The sequence below is a fragment of the Oryctolagus cuniculus genome, chromosome 11 (genome assembly GCF_051225735.1).
Source record: "Oryctolagus cuniculus isolate XC-2025 breed Fujian yellow rabbit chromosome 11, ASM5122573v1, whole genome shotgun sequence".
NCBI lineage: Eukaryota > Metazoa > Chordata > Mammalia > Lagomorpha > Leporidae > Oryctolagus > Oryctolagus cuniculus.
Genome location: NC_142877.1, coordinates 76,065,944 through 76,083,587, shown reverse-complemented (window position 1 = coordinate 76,083,587; position 17,644 = coordinate 76,065,944). Strand labels below are relative to the sequence as shown.

Below are 17,644 nucleotides of genomic sequence, written 5' to 3'. Positions count from 1 at the left end.
AGTTTTTTTAAAAGTAGGATTGATAATTTTATATAAAAGTTACAAGGTCAAATAATGGACTATCCTAATATTGTTTTTTATCTCCCTTGGGTTTCAAATATATTTTTAAATCTCTCAAGCTAGCACTTGCAAATTATGTTTTTAGTCTATATTCTCTGAAAAAACACATAAGTGTACTTTATAATATAAAGTTATGATCATGTAGGGGAATACACAGAGAAATATAATTCAGCCAGGCCAAAATATTAGTGTGTTTACCTCTTTTTAGGGAAATCAGAAAGATAACAATATAGGAGGGGGATTGAGGGAGGGAGAGTGAAAGGGAGGGAAGTATGCTTATCTTCTTAGAACTGTATCTATGAAATACATGAAATCTGTTTCTATAATAATAAAATTTAAAAACTTGAAAATACTCATGTAGAATATCCCTTTAAAAATTCCAATTTGGATGTTAAAGGGTACACATTCCCACTGAACTACCAATAAGCAACTAAAATAAATTTACCTAGCTAACAAGCTGATTCTTATTTGTACATGCATAATCTCGGGAATGAATAAAGCTGGGCTAGAGCAATGGAGAACATAGAGTATTTAAGAGGTTGCCTAACGGAGTCAGTGCTTGAGCCGAGTGACCCACTTCTAGGGTTATGTTGCACTCCATCACGCAGCATCTACATGTTTCACTTTATAAGTCACTCTGAGGTTAGGTTCCGATCACACTTTTTCAGGAGATCTGCAAGTAGCAATTCAAGCTCAAAATCTTGGTCCTAAAAAGTGATTTATATTTTTTAAACACAATCATATTTTTGATCAGAATCAACACTGGCATATAAAATGAATGGCAAGATGCCATAAAGATGATATATTTTAAGTTTGAGAATTTACCACCTCATTGCCTAGGACCACAATTTCAAAGGAAGTACGAATATTTACTTGATTTTCAGCTTTGGAACACAATGTAAACTTACAACATCATACTTACATCTTAGAAAATCCTGAAACTTACAGAAAACTAAAAGAAAATTTAAGTTGCTTCTTTGTAAGTTATAATACACTTTTAGAATATGTAATATTTCCATGAATAGCATTGGATTGGATTGGCTGGAAGTAAGAGCCTCATTGAGTTTCTGATACCTTTGTTGCATAGCTACTCAGAAATAGAGAGGCAGGTAAAAATGAACAATTACTTCAAAAACTATTACCATAATGATAAGTAACAGAAATGTGATGGTAATTAATATGTTAGATTTATAAATCACAAAAGTCCTAATTTTAACTTTATTTTCCCCTAAGCTTTTATTTTTAAAATATTTTTGCTAATAATCAACATCTATACTGTAAGTGAAACCTGCTAGTTATGTATGATTGACACTGCAATTACCAACTAATCACTGTTAAATGCTCAGGAAAAAAGTATGGAAGCCTTAAATGGTCAAAAGAAATATTTAACATTCCTTTTTAAATGAAACAAAAGTACTAAGCTTTAAAATAGGATTATCAATTTTGTGTGCTAAAATCAGGCAATTATCATGATGCAGTACATAAAGTAAAGTAACATGTCTTCAATGGCATTTATGTAAATTTATCTGAGGAAAAGAACAAAGAAAAATCCCACATACATGTTAAGTATTAATATAGAACATGGTTTTTTCTAAGTTATGACTCTCTCTGGTGTTTATTATCTTAACTAATAGCAATGTTTCATCTACATGTGTTAAATTTGAGATGTGACATGCAACAACTTAGGCACAATATTCCTAAAAATAAATATTTATTATACAAGCTTATTTAAAAATATTTGTGATATGGAGACTGGTGTCGGCATAGCTGTTAAGATGCTGTTTGGGATCCTTTGTTTCATACTGGAGTGGCTGGGTTTGAGTTCTGATCTGTTTCAGATTCAACCTTCCCGCTAATACACATCCTGGATAGCAGTGGGTGATGGCTCAAGTACTTGGATCCCTGCTACCTATGTGGGAGACAGATTGAGTTTCTGGCTGCTGACTTCAGCCTGGTTAAGCCCTGGCTGTTCTAAGCATTTGGGGAATGAACTAGTGAGTGAGAGATCTCCTTCTTTCAATTTCTATATCTCTTTTGTTTCTGCCTTTCAAATTAATTTAAAGACTAAGAAAAATAACTGTTATGAAGTTTGTTATATGTTATCTACATGTAGAGATATACTTTAAAATCAAAATAATGGAAAATGTTCAAGCATTCAACTCATAGTTCTTTGTGTGCTTTAATATGATACACTCTGACAAATCCTGTCAGTGGAGTATTCAAATGGAAAAAATGCTCAACTCTCTTAAGACTGCAATGCAAAAATAAAAAATGTATGGACCAAGTCATACTCAAACGCTTCACTCCATCTCAAATCAAAAATCAAAATTCAAGAGAAGACATTCTGATAAATTTTTATAGATCTATATATCAGGTTACTGAGGAAGTCCTAAGATCTGAAAGGATTCCAGGATGCAGAGTTTCACAGCTGAATGGGGACTGCAACAGGGCACAGCAAAATTAACTAGTACCAAGGTATTCTGGGAGTAGCGGAGTTGACAGTCAAGAAATAGGAGTGTTCATAACATAGCAGAAAGAAGGAATTTGTACTTCTGGAAATTTAAGAAAAAAAATGATAAAAGAGGGAAGAGATTAAAGTAAGCCAGTCTCAAAGTATTAAGGACAGTTCCTTCTACTTCTGGGTTTGCTGTTCAGAATATTTATTGATGTCAAAGACCAAAAATTTGAAAGATAACTGATGGAAGCAGATCAGAGGAAAAACCTAATAGATATAACTCCTCAGCTTTAATGCATAATATCCTGGCAACTGGAGGTGCCATGCAATTGCTGAGTTTCCAGAAGTATTTTTTTTTCATCCTGAGAGTTATGTGTTGAGTTACATAGACCAATAGTTTTGTGACCATAGCAGTCAGTAATCTTTTAATCTGTTACTTGCAAAAGTTATTGGCTATTTGCTATCGTCCTTTTCTCTGTCTGTCTCTCTCAAAACCATGCCACATTCTGTACTCAAAGGTGAACATATATTCACATACAAAGAAAACCTGCTGTGACTTTTAAATGGCAAAGAGAATATCCCCAATGCATGAGTACCCATTCAGTCACTTTACCAATATGCAAATGCATGAGAACAGGGAAGATGTGTACAGCTTGTTCCAGAGAGCTTCTCCTTACTCTTGTTTTAGCTCAGGGAAATTGTAGCCCTTGATTAATCAAGCAATCCTTCTTTTATTTTAATTTTTTTACTTAAGACAATGTTTATAACTGTCTACCAAATATTATGCCATCCACACACTTTTATATATATATATATATATATATATTTTGACAAGCAGAGTGGACAGTGAGAGAGAGAGACAGAGAGAAAGGCCTACCATTTTCCATTGGTTCACCCCTCAATGGCCGCTGCGGCCGGCGCACCGCGCTGATCCGAAGCCAGGAGCCAGGTGCTTCTCCTGGTCTCCTATGTGGGTGCAGGGCCCAAGCACTTGGGCCATCCTCCACTGCACTCCTGGGTCACAGCAGAGAGCTGTTCGGGAAGAGGAGCAACCTGGACAGAATTTGGCACCCCAACCGGGGCTAGAACCCGGTGTGCCAGCGACGCAGGCGGAGGATTAGGCTAGTGACCCACGGTGCTGGCCGATTTTATATTCTATATGCATTAAATTCTATGCATGAAAAACATGTGATGTCTTTCTGTATCTAGCTTTTTTCACTTAGCAAAATGATCTCCAGTTCTATCCATTTTGTTGCAAATTTCAGGATTTTATTTTTATGGATGATTAATATTCTGTTATATACATATATATTTATGACCCAGCTTCCCATTTCTGGGAATATATCCAAAGGAACTGATTCAGCATATGAAAGAGACACCTGCACGCCCAAGTTTATAGCAGCCCAATTCACAATTGCAAAAATGTAGAACCAATCTAGATATCCATCAACTGATGACTAAAGAAAATGTAGTATACATACACAATGCAATACTACTAAGCAATGTTTCATTTAAAAATCATTTCTTTGAATTATTTTCAATGCTCCTCCTAGAATTGGTTCATGCAAATTATGAAGAATTGGATGAATGTTACTTCTTCAAATGACATAACAATAAAAATATATTAGGTGAGCATTTGGCATACTAGTTAAGTTGGGCATCTACTCCACAATAAAAATGAGTTAGGTAATAATTCTTACAACAATGTAAATAAATTCCAAAACAATTTTATTTTAAGTGAAAGGTACCAGATATAAAATAGTAAATTTAGTATGGATTCATGTTAGAAAAATGCAAAAATGTATATATATATATATATATATATATACACAGTAGGTCAATGATTGCCTAGATACAGAGGAACTGAGATGGGAGGAATGGACAACAAAGCAACTTATGAGGCTGATGATTTGACAGATCTGTATGTATCATAGCAAAAAAAAAAGTATATGTTAAATGTGCACCATTTAGTGTGCAGCAATTTTACCTTAATAGATCTGTAAAGAAGAAGGAGGGCAACAAGACAGAGGAGCTGCCCCACCAGCTGTGACGCCTGGATCACTGCTTTACCCATTTAAGAAAGTCCCCTCGTCAGCTTTCTGACATAGACAGCCGGGAGTAATTTACAAACCAAACTAACTAAAGTTAACAAAGTGCCCCTTAAATGTCTGCCAGGCTGAAGCAACACTGATTTATGGACTGAGCATATCTGACTGCAAATGACTGGCTAAATATTGAAGGCAATGTAGATGTGGGTGGTACTAGGGTAGGACTACAAAACCAAAATATGCGTATAATAGAGTTTATAAAGTATGCCTATTTGGACCATCATATTGGATTCTTATAATTCCATGAATTGAATTATATTACTAATATAACTCTTTGATAACAAGAAAAAATGTCTCAGCTATGACGAATGTCAAGATCAGTACTACCTAATTTGGTTTTTATTTTATTCTAAATCCTGCCCTTATGAGTCTACATATTAGGAATTAACAGAAATCCACAATACAAAATGTGTGTTGTAATTATAACACTATGTGAGAAGAAGGAGAGTAAATAATATATTCTAGATACAATGAATATTAAACCAAATCTTGACAGATGAAACTAGCTGATATTTGTTAATAGGAGTTCCACAGCAACTGAATTATTAAATAAGGACTTATTAAATGTGTGCCAAACGGTGAGATGTGCTTTTGGCACAGTGGTTAAGATGATATTGGGGGGCCCAGCACTGTGGCACAATGGGTTAAAGCCCCAGCCTGCAGCACTGGCTTCCCTTATGGGCGCCAGTTCAAGTCCCCACTGCTCCACTTCAGATCCAGCTCTCTGCTATGACCTGGAAAAGCAGTGGATTATGGCATAAGTGCTTGGGCCCCTGCATCATGTGGGAGACCCAGAAGAAGCTCCTGGCTCCTGACTTCGGATCGACTCAGCCCCGGCTGTTGTGGCCACTTGGGGAGTGAACCAGTGCATGGAAGACTTCTCTCTCTTTCTGTCTCTACCTCTCCCTATAACGCTGTCTTTCAAATAAGTAAAATAAATATTTTTTAATAAAAAAGATGATATTGGGCATACCCACATCCCACATTCAGAGGATCTGGTCACAGCTGCACTTCTGATCCAGCTTCCTGCTAAAGCAACCTGGAAAGCAGCAGATGATGATTCAAGTACTTGGTGCCCTGCCACCCAGGTGTGGACCCAGATTGGGCTCCAGGCTGCTGCCTTTGACCTGGCCCACCCCTGGCTGTTGCAGACATTTTGGGGAGTGAAGCAGGCATTTGGGGAGTGAACCAGCACATGGGAGATCTCTCTTTCTTCCTCTGTATAAGTGTATGTGTTTGTGCCTTTCCACCAAAAGGAAAACAAATAAATAAAAATTTCAGAAGATTCAATAGTAGAGAATAGAGCAACCAAAGTCATATGACAAGGGGGAAAAGAACATAAAATTCGTGTGGAGGTAATAGAAAGAAGCCTGGCCATATTAAAGAAATATATTACTTACTGGAGAAATCGAGTACTACCTAAGAGATTTGTAAGGGTTTACCAAAGAACATTCAAAAATATATATATATATATATATATATTACCCTTTAAGTAAAGTTAATGTAGGCTGGAGTTAATAGCCTAGAAACTGAAGGTAAGCAGTATTCTTTTGTATACAGGTCATTATTTTGAAACTGCTGTGTAAGACTGGGTAAGTCTTTCACCTCTTCATGTTTCACTTTCTTCATGGTAAAATAGGAATGGTAGCAGTACTTTCTTCATTTTAGGAATTAAAGGTAACATTACAAACAACACTTATAAAGCAATAAGTGGAGCATAGTTAGTCTCATACAATGGTTAACCAAGAGGAAAGAAAATAAAGTTCCATTATACCTGGTGAACTGATTGCACACAGTAAATTGTCATTAAATTGTTTGACATATTGATATTTGATCTATCATTTAGCTAGGATACTTGTGGTAAATATTGGTCTCTAATGTTCTTTCTTTTGTGGGCTTCTTTTATTGCTTACTTTTCTGGTGACTAGCATTATTGGAAACACATATTACTGCTGCCAGACTGGTTTCAAAGCAAAATATAATTTTTCACCAAAGTCTCTATAATTTAATATTGTCTAAGGTGTAAAAGCTAGTGATGTATAGCAGGAACTTTTGAGGTATTTTATAACTTAATTGGCCTTTTCTTCTATTTTTTAAAATTCATTGCAGATGAAAGTAGGCATTATGGTTTCGGTGGAACAAAAGAGTTATCTTCAAAACATGTCACAACTGCCTGGGAAAGCTGGTAATAAAAAGCTGCTAATAAGGACCTGCTAATAAGCAACTCAAAGTGCTTAGAAATAACCTTACTATGAGCTTCTCCATCCCCCAGTGCAACCTGCACACATCAAAGAAAAGGAACACGGAAGAGAACTGCATATTGATTATTACTTGCATTTTTGCTGTGTGGATCTTTTGTTGTGCACAGTTTGAGAAGCTTAATATGTATGAAAGAAGGAAAATAGCTTAAGTATAATGAAATGTGAGTTCTGTTATTACTAGAATGTGTCTACTTTACCTCATGGGCTATGAGAGTTGGGGTGATGCTTTTTTTTTTTCTTTTCCTTTTTGTTTGGAATATGAACATGAATTTGATTAGACCTTGGTAGACTTACTTGTAGAATCCATGGTGTGAGAATGCATTCCAACTAAAATCGTATCTGTGATATGATTGGTGATAAAGCTTCCAAGGTGTGGTTTAAAGACAAAAGAAAACTAGAATGGGCTATGAAGTGGATAACAGTTACCCTACGGCCTTCCAATAAAAATTATCCTCACCACCTTCCTTCAAGAAAAGCATATCTGTACCTACGCTAAGCTGTGTTTGTTTTGAAGTGGGAATTAAGTGTGGGTTCAATATCTTTTTCTTTCTTTTTTTTTTTTTAAAGATTTATTTATTTATTGAAAGACAGAGCTACAGAAGGAGAAAGAGAGAGAGAGGGAGAAATCTTCCATCTGCTGGTTAACTCCTCAAATAGCCGCAACAACCAGCTCTGGGCTGATTGAAGCCAGGAGCTTATTCTGGGTCTCCTATGTGGGTGCAGGGATCCAAGGACTTGGACCATCTTACACTGCTTTCCCAGGTGCCCTTAGCAGGGAGCTGGATTGAAAGTGGTGCAGCGGCACTTGAACTAGAGCCTATACGAAATGCCTGCACTGCAGGTGGTGGCTTTAACCTGCTATGCCACAGCTCTGGCCTCAACATCTTTTTCAACAAGAAAGAGTTTATGTGAACCATATCTCTTGTAATCAAGCCATTTTATACTTCTGACTTCTATGACTAAAACAGGATGCTTATTGTTACAAATCAGACTCAATCAGAATCAATAACTTTGCCTGAAAATGTGAAATGTTTTTAGATTTGGAGCTTCCACAGCAATTTTGCAGCAATGAGAGGAAAGTCTGTGTGGGAAAAAAGTCAATTTGGAGAGATACCAAGAAGAAAATTTCCTAAAACCACGTTTATCACCTTTCATACTTTTTTTGATGCCTTTTAGTGGAGGAATATTTATGTTTGACAATACCCTTACTGCATGAAAAATTATAACTGTATACACCTGCTCACTATCTTAAGATGAAAATGTCAGTGATCTGCACTTTTTGGTGCTGAAATGTATTTTTCTGTGTTAAAGGCAGATATATATGGTCAATTATGTTATGGATATTACAGATATTTAGTAGTCCTATTGTGTTTAGCAAACCTATTTACAGTGTCTTATTGTATCCTGTTTTTTGTTTGTTTGTTTGTTTTTCATATCAGTTCACTCTCTTAAGATCCTTTCTGAGGACTGGAACTGTGGCATAGCAGGTTAAGCCACCACCTGCTGTGCCGGCATTCCATATGGGCACCATTCCAGTCCTGGCTGCTCCACTTCAAATCCACCATTCTGCTGTGGCCTGGGAAAGCAGTAGAAGATGTCCCAAGTCCTTGGGCCCCTGCACTCATGTGGAAGACCTGGAAGAAGCTTCTGGCTCCTGGTTTCGGATCAGCCTACCTCCTGCCATTGCGGCCATTTGGGGAGTGAACCAACGGATGGAAGACTCTCTCTCTCTCTCTTTCACTCTCTCTCTGTGTCTCTGCCTCTCTGTGACTGTATCTTTGAAATAAATAAATGAATCTTTAAAAAAAAATCCTTTCTGGATGTGTTGTGAATGTGAGGTTCAAGTATGTAGGAGACAACAAATACCCAACATACTGAAAAACCAGCTATTGTCCTTTTTTGGTATTTTAAAATTTAGATCTCATTTCATGAAATTTGAAAGAGTGAGCCTCTTAAAATAAAAAAATTTAGCTCGTCTTTTAGAGGAATTGAGTGAATTCAGCTACATATATGTCAAAGAATAATGGAATGCATTACAATTACACATGTTTGAGCATTTTCTTGAAATTCAATTCTTAATATATGTTCCTACTGGTGTATAAAAGTCTAAATGTCTAGTAAAAAATATAAATTGGAGATATGGTAAGTAAATGTTATGTCAATAATACATTTAAAAGAAATTAGTGAGTTCCAGTTACAAAAATGCTGAAGTAGTTTCCACTAAAATAAAGAATTTAGAAGTAGCAAACATTAACTCTGGAAACAAAAATATATATGAGTGCCAGAGAGCTATCCAAATCTGGAATAAACTTCAGGGGATTCAGTCCCACACGGTGTAAGTCGACTGCCTGAGATCCAGGTACACATACCTTTCCTCTGTAGACATCCCCAGTTCTTATGAGAATGGAAAGAAAACCTCAAGCAAAAGCTGCTGTGTTTAAGAGTTCACAGAACAGAATTTTAGGCAACCAGAGTGGATGGAAATTAAGCAAGTTAATCCCAGAAAGGAAGAATCAAAGCAAGGCCTCCCCAAAAATATATCTATAAGATCCTCTTGAAGCCATGACTTACTTCCTAAGCCGCATATATTACAAGGAGCCATGTGCAAAAAGTATAAAAAACCTGGTAGACTTAAGGAAGAGATTTTAGCTTCTACCAAAGCCAGGGCAGAGAGGAAACAAAAGAAATCTTTCTAAAAAATTTTATTTTAAAATTTATCCTTTTTTGTTTTTATTTTATTTGAGAGCCACAAAGAGAGATAGTAGACTCGTCTACTGGTTCATTCTCCAAATGCCTTCAATGGCCAGGACTGGGCTGGGGCCAGAGTAAGGAGTTGGGAATGCAATCCAGATTTTGTGGGTGGATGACAGAAACCTAATAACTTGAGCGATGAATGCTGCTTCCACAGGGAGGTGCTGCACAGGTCGGAAGCTGGCATTAGGAGCCAGAGCCAGGAATTGAACCCAGGCACTGCAATGTGGGACCTTGGTGTCTTACCCATCAGGCTAATTGCCTTTCTTAGAAGCTAACTAGGGCTAAGATGTGGTTTTTAATTGGATGGGAGACCACCTGGGACTATGAAGCTGTGTAGTTTTGAAATAAAAAAAAAAAGTTACAAGAAATTTAAGATGACCGAAATATATGAAGAGGTGTATTATGTTCATGAATTAAACAACTTAATAAGATTTCAATTAAAGAAATTAAATGTGTTTCATGTTGTGAGAATTAAATATTTGGTTCATCTTCAAAGATGTTTACAATGACTAGTACAACAGCTAGGTTACATGCACCTGAAAGTTCTTAGGCAAACAGGCTGTTAATGGCCAGAACAGCTGAAGCAAATGCAGGGAAGATTATAACCCAGACAATGAGGAATTAGGGGAGGGACCTGCATGCTAGGGAATAAATAGCTTGCTGTACACTACCCACTATGTGTGTCACTCTGTCCTGGGACTATGAGAGGGAGGAGATGTCCAGTTCGACGACTGTGTTTTTATGCTAAGTCTGGTAAGCATTGGATAGTGGTGGAGAAACAGGATTGGACAGAAAGAAGTATGCCTGGTGGTGGTAAATGGGGCAGGGGTGGTGGTGGGGTAACTCCATAGGGCACATTTGCTTAGATTCTCTCCCATGGTGTCTCTGTGTTCCTCCGTCCCCTCTCCCCACCTGGTATAACACAGGGCACCTGTCATAGGACACAAGAAAGAGACCAAAGAGTGCCTTTTCTAGGTTTCCTCAGGGAGGGTGAAGAATTCTAATTTCTGTGACCTTCAAGGTGCTGTGTTTAAGGGAGTGTTTTCTGAGCCCAAGCATTACCAAATATTCTTTTCACATCCTGCTTGTATTGGCTTTTTCTTTTCTTTTTACATTCATGGGATTGCAGAAATTAGCAAACTGTTTATTTAAATATCTCTGCCCTCATGGAGTTTATCCTCTTACATTACTATAGGTGATAGATTTTTTCCCCTCAAAATGTCATTTTTTTGTGTGTGTGTGCTTTTGGCTAGGACTTTTCTTGACACACGGCTTCTAATGAGATCTTGGAAAGAAGAATAGAAATAAACAACTCTGTCTCTTCCAAATAGCCACTATTCTACAGGGGACAAAGATTTGGAAGACCGAGAGAAGCATAACACTTTAGGCTTGTCAATGATCTTTGTCACTTGGTCATTCAGTTTTCAATTTGGGTTTTGAGTTAAACAAAAAGAAGATACATAGAGAAAATGATTTAATGATATCTGGTTATTTCTCCAAGGGATAATATATAATAATTAGTTTATTATTGAGATTCATCAGATGTTTGCTGAGAATGTGCCCTTAAAGTTGTGGTTTGCTGAAAGTTAATAAATTCTTTCATATGTATTGTGCTTTACATGTTTATGCTTTTGGAAGCCCTCTGAGAGCAACATAGCAACAAATAATTTCATGTTTTATCAATGTAAAAACAAAGATTATGTGATTTGTTTATTATCATTTATAAAATCCTATCCTCAAATCAAGATCAATTTAAGTACTATAATATTACACATGCCATATGATGTTCCACTATAACTATTTTCACATGAATGGATTTTAAAGTAGTTTATCTTTTTTATTTGACAGGTAGAGTTATAGACAGTGAGAGAGAGACAGAGAGAAAGGTCTTTCTTCTGTTGGTTCACCCCCTAAATGGCCGCTACAGCTGGCGCTGTGCCGATCTGAAGCCAGGAGCCAGGTGCTTCCTCCTGGTCTCCCATGCGGGTGCAGGGGCCCAAGCACTTGGGCCATCCTCCACTGCCTTCCCGGGTCACAGCAGAGAGCTGGACTGGAAGAGGAGCAGTCAGGATTAGAACTCAGCACCCACGTGGGGTACCGGCACCACAGGTGGAGGATTAACCAAGTGAGCCACGGAGCAGGCCCCAAAATAGTTTAATGCTAATCACAGTATCAAAGCTTTAATGTGACAATAGAAAACTGTCCAGTATTTTGTAACTTCATATTGCAATTGGATTTTGTTACACTTAGGTATACATGAGCAGCATTCTACACATTCCGTAGTGGAATTTATATTCTCAAAATATACAGTAAGCAAAATGAACCACTATGTCACACAAATAAATGAACACCTCCCCAAGTTTTATTGTCTATTTAATCAGAAATGGGGTGAGTTCGGTTTAATGTCATTTATGTGCCATATTTAAAAGTTTCTGAATTGGGGCTGGTGCTGTGGCACAGTGGGTTAACGCCCTGGCCTGAAGTGCCGACATCCCATATGGGCACTGGTTCTAGTCCCAGCTGCTCCTCTTTTGATCCAGCTCTCTGCTATGGCCTGGGAAAGCAGTAGAGGATGGCCCACATCCATGGGCCCCTGTGCCCATGTGGGAGACCCAGAAGAAGCTCCTGGCTCCTGGCTTCGGATTGGTGCAGTTCCAGCCATTGTAGCCAGTTGGGGAATGAACCATCGGATGCAAGATCTCGCTCACTCGCTCTCTCTGCCTCTCTTCTGTGTAACTCTGACTTTCAAATAAATAAATAAATCTTTAAAAAAAGTTTCTGAATTGACCATGGTGATATCAGTAAAAAGTATACATTGATCTTATGTTCATGGCAAAATTAATCCTCAAATGTGAAATGAACATCAATATGTAATATATACAGGGCTTGCTATAATTTACCTGTAGACAAATTAGCCCATTTATAGATGTGTGCAAAAGATCAGATGTGAACTCCTTACTCAATAAGAAAGATGTACATCTTTGAAAACATGAAATTTAATTTCTCCACAGGGTGAGGATAAATGAACAAATCTCTTTTCCAGATATCCTGTCAAAATAATCAGTCTAAATTTATGAGGAATGTTTTAGAAGTTTTTTTTTAAATTTTATCTATTCTGATTGGTCTGATACCCTTAACTTGAGGACATTATATATTTTAAAAACTGCAATTTTTCTTAATTTTGAACACTTATATGGAATTCTCTGTATTTTGCCAGGATGCAACTTGTCATTGGCAGATCATTTAACAGAATGAATATATTGCATATTATTAATTAGATGAACTTACAGTTAGCAAACATTGTTCCCCAGTGGGTATGCTTTCAGTGAGTTAGCTGTCTGAATTTTCTGCATAAAATAATTCGGAAATTATGCATATTTCAAGCATATATGTATGGATTTTAACAGTACATTTTGTTAAATCATATTATACTTTTTGAAGTCTTCAATATTAACTGTATATGGATTTCGACTACATTGTGTTTCATTTTTACCTCTTTGTGTTGGTGGTTACAGACCATGAAATATCAGTTCCAAGTCTCTAATAGTTGTAATAACCATTTTTTTTCACCTGCCAACTTGTTCCCGCAGTTTGACAGCTGCTGGTCTTCTCATTAGTATCTCTTTCATATTTTCATGTTATAAGAGCTGGCATACCAAACAAGAAGCTACTTTTTCATCAATTTCTTTGTTGAATTCTTGCCAGCGTGCTGTAGCCCACTCTCTTCTTTTGCACCATTTCGAAGCTCAAATAGCCTTGATGGATTCTGTTTAATACTTTCTGGCAAAGGTTATTGGAAATAGCTGTGCAATCATCTTTCAGCAAACCCTCATTCACCATTGTGAGAGATGCCCCGATGTTCCCATATGCCCATCTGCCCATAAACCCTCTTTTTTTTTAGTTTTTTTTTTTTTTTACTTTTTCTGCCAACCTACTCATAATAAAATTAATACATTGTTAACATGTTAACATCAGGTCCATGGCTATTTCCAGTGCCATCCATCTGGGCTTGTCTTCTGTATTAGGCAAAATTTTATGAATGGTTACAATCTGTTTTTCCCTGACCTGAAATAGCCTGACTCCCAAAGTTAAGAGTCTTACACATGAATTTGCCATAGGTATGTCTAAAGCAATGGATTTCTAACCTGAGTTTTAAGATAATGAATATGCTGAAAATGAATCCAATTGAAACAGAGAGAGGTCTGTGTATTTTTCATTTGATGATCCTTTGTTTCAAAGATATTTTATTAACTAGCAAGACGTTTGTTTTTGTGGAGGGTTGTATCCCTAGAACCAAAGGCAACATTTGGGTAAGTTATTTATTTAGGAGAACTTTCAGGAGAAAAGAGGGAGGGAGGAAAACTGATATGGGGAAAACACAAGCAAGAATGTGATTTTTTTTTTTTTTCAGTTGGAGTCTTGTTTCAATAAGATCTCACAGGGACATTTGCACTACAAGTTGAACCACAGAATTGATTCCACTTTGAGGTAAGCGAGCCAGTCTTCTCTCATAAGATATTGTCATGTACGAATGTAGTTACCTGTCGGTGACTCAGGGGCTTGCAATCTCCTAGATGAACAACTAAGCAAATCCGTTTTGGGCGAGGATAATTCTTTAGAGAAAACAATAACTGTGATTAGTTGAGCCCAGCAGTCACAGCAGTTGGTGTCTAAGTCCACAAACCAACCTGGTAAATTATAAGTATTTTATATAATTTGAACTGATCAATTACATCTAAAATCTAAAAAACGGATGGATTTATTTTCAAATTTTCAAATTGTGGTAAATGACATGAAATAAAAATTATATATTAACCATTTTAAGCACGAAATTCAATGATAATAAATTTCTATTGTTTGACACTACTACTATCCATCTCCAGACGTCTCTTCATCTTGTAAAACTGAAATTCTATTCTCACCAAACAGTCGACCCCCATTCTCCCAGAGGTTGGGAGCTTTCTCTGCCACTGGCTATTTGGATATATGTAACATTACAAACGGGTCATAGAAACTTATCAGTTTAAAAATTAGCCTGCCGTAGATTTACAGAATTCTGAGTCTTGCCTGTGGACCAGACCAAATGATTTTCTGGGCCTTATATGGCCCGTGGGCATGAGACCCTGGCAGTTACTGTGCTGCTTTCTTTCTCTATGATTTTGACTACACTAAGTACTACGTGTAACTGGACTTATGCAATATTATACAGCATTTGTCTTTCTGTGTCCAGTTTATTGCAATTTGCATCTGTGAGCAATAAACTATATGATTCAAACACAAACCGTCTTAGATTTTGAAACATGTTTTTAATTTTGAAAAGTTTTGTTAAGTAATTCTGAAGTTCGGTGTCAGCAAAAAAGTCTGGCATTTCTTTGTCTACCATTAATGACATTTTGTGTATGTTTTGTGTTCAGAAGTATATGTGACATTTTAGCCAATATCGTGGGAAATTTTTGCTTTTTCTCACATGAAGTGATTTTTATAGTTTTCCAAGTTCTGTAGTAATTTTTCAATATAAACAGAAAAGTTATTGCCCATTAATAGATTATGGAGCACATAATATATTTTTATTTTTATTTATAAGTAAAATAATAATAGTGGTTAGGTTACTCAAATGTATGTCATTAAAGAAACTATCACAGTGTTTTTCTTATGTTTTGATTAGCATTTGACCCATTCTCTGGCTTCCTATTCATATTTTTTGTAAGATGTTCAGAAAAATAGTCATAGGAAAAATAAAATTTCATAACTTGGTATGAACTTCATGATCTTAGCTATTTCTATTTAATAACCAAAATTAAGTTACTGAAAGTGTAATTTGATGGCTTGTGTGATATTTTTACATTATTTGTGTACAGTTTTTTTGAAAAGCTTTAATCACAATTTCCATTCACAATAATTGATTTTTTCAAGTTAACAATAGTAAATGTATACTCTGTATCATGCCCATGTTAGAAAAATGTTGAGGGTTATTACCTAAAAATGAGTAACAAATATATCAGTCTTCTTAGTACTGTTAGTTTTTTCATGCTTCAAAAGCCTCATTTCACTACCATCTGTACATTGGTGGTTTCTATACTTTGACTTTTTAACTGAGAAAGTTGGGATTTCTTCCTCATAACCGATGACTGGCCAATGGAGTGTGATGTGCATTGATTTTGGTGAAAGGATTGCTTTTAGGCTAACTGCAGTTCAGACATCTATTCCCTTCCTAAACACTATACTGACTGCATTAAGCCAGGGCAACCCTGGGCTCAGCAAAATTTATAGAGGCAAGACTAAGTGTATCCATAAACGCAGCAACTCAGAGTGGGACTGATCCCCGCACTTCTGTCAATATCCTGGAGGTGAGTGTTTTTTTTTTTTTTTTTTTTTTAAGGCAGCAGTGGGCGGGTGATTGAGTGATAAACATGGATTAAGATGTATGAGTTCCTGGGTTCTCATATCCACCTCCAGCTCCTGATTCCAGTTTCCTTGTAATGTCGACCTTGGGAGGCAGTAGTGATGGCTCAGGTAGTTGTCCTGCCACCCATATGGAAAGCACAGATTGGTTACCAGATTCTAGCTTCAGCCTGGCCCAATCCTGGCAATTTTGAGGCATTTGGAGAGTGAGCCAACAGATAGGGATTTTGTCTGCCTGTATCTTTCTCTCTCTCTCATTGTGTTTCTCAAATAGATTTAAAAATTTTTGACAAGTAACACAAGAATTTTGGAATCTAAATAATAAAATATGCCCCCTTTTTGTTGTTCCATATTCATATTAATCATATAAATGAGTTTTATTAAATAGACATAGTGATATGTTTAAATTGCTTCATAGTCTATATAGCTTGTTCTTTATACTCTACTTTGTTCAATTCTCAAAACATCCTTTGGGGTTATGTAGGGTGGATTCCTTTACACTGGGGGTATACATATAAGAAGATAAAGGCACAGAGAGGGCATTCTGTGTATTTTATTTTTTAAAAAAAACCATTGTCTCAAACAAACAATATGTGTTCGGCATGCCACCACTTCACATTCCTGTGTCTGTGGTAGATATCACTATCCTGTTACAATTTGTGAGTTACAATAGCTGAGACAAAATAAAGATACACAAGTTCATGAGTCAGGAGTATTTCCATGTTGAAGGTAAAGGGTGATCTAGCCCAGAGAACCACTCTGCCCACAATTTCTGTGTGGGAAAAACTCAGAAGCTGAGAAAAATCTTTGTCCTTACTCTATTGTTAATCTCCGTCCCTCCTCCTAGAATATCATAACCTGGGGGTTAATTTTCTAGGCTATAACCTGGTAAGGATAACAAACCTTAGAACATAATAAGCTCATGTCTATCCATTCTCCACTCTCCTCTAATGTTTTATGTCTTTCTCTTCCTCCCACAACCCCACTCTTTATTCTCTTGGATATCTCAGAGAGCTAGTTTTATTATTTTTCTCATCGTCTCCTTTAGTTTGTAAATTATAAATGGGGCAATTCAGCAATGAATGCTCTTTGAATGATTGAGAACAAATTGAGATCAATGGAATGGCTGGTGTCCAGGTTCTGGTGTTCAATACAAAAAAAGAATTTGAGGATGAGATATAAGTAAATGTTAGCACAGGAACAAGATTTACTTGCATGCAAAGTGAAAGTACACACTTGAGAGGTAGTAGGGGAATTCCAGAGAGTGTACTGTGCTCAACGAAGTTCGAGGTTATTCCTGTATGTTCTTTGGAGGCATAGGGGTTAGAGCCTGGGGGAAGGTTTAAGTGAATACTCACTGAGGTCTCTGTTTGAGGTGAGGCTTGAATACCACCGCTTTCTTTGCCCCTTTTTGGAAGTCTCAGAAGTGTCATGGCATCAGGTACATGATAGAAGTGTCAGCCATGAAATAATATTATAACATTACAATTATCTATGGATAACCATGAGGATCCAGTCAGAAGCTGTGTTTGTTACTTTTTGGCAGGTGTTCTGAGAGATGATTTCATGCAAATTGCAGTTTTCTGTAGTGGAAAAAGGGGGTG

At 36.8% G+C, this 17,644-nt stretch overlaps 1 long non-coding RNA gene across 2 annotated transcripts in view; it reads left to right on the top strand.

Moving 5' to 3' along the window:
- The first annotated feature begins 10,235 nt into the window (after positions 1-10,235).
- LOC149123532 (uncharacterized) overlaps positions 10,236-17,644 on the top strand; it is a 119,122-nt gene continuing 111,713 nt past the window's right edge. For both annotated transcript variants that reach the window (XR_016217148.1, XR_016217147.1), the window contains exons 1-2: positions 10,236-10,391; positions 14,050-14,126. This is a non-coding gene — a long non-coding RNA (uncharacterized LOC149123532). The remainder of the gene's footprint in view (positions 10,392-14,049; positions 14,127-17,644) is intronic.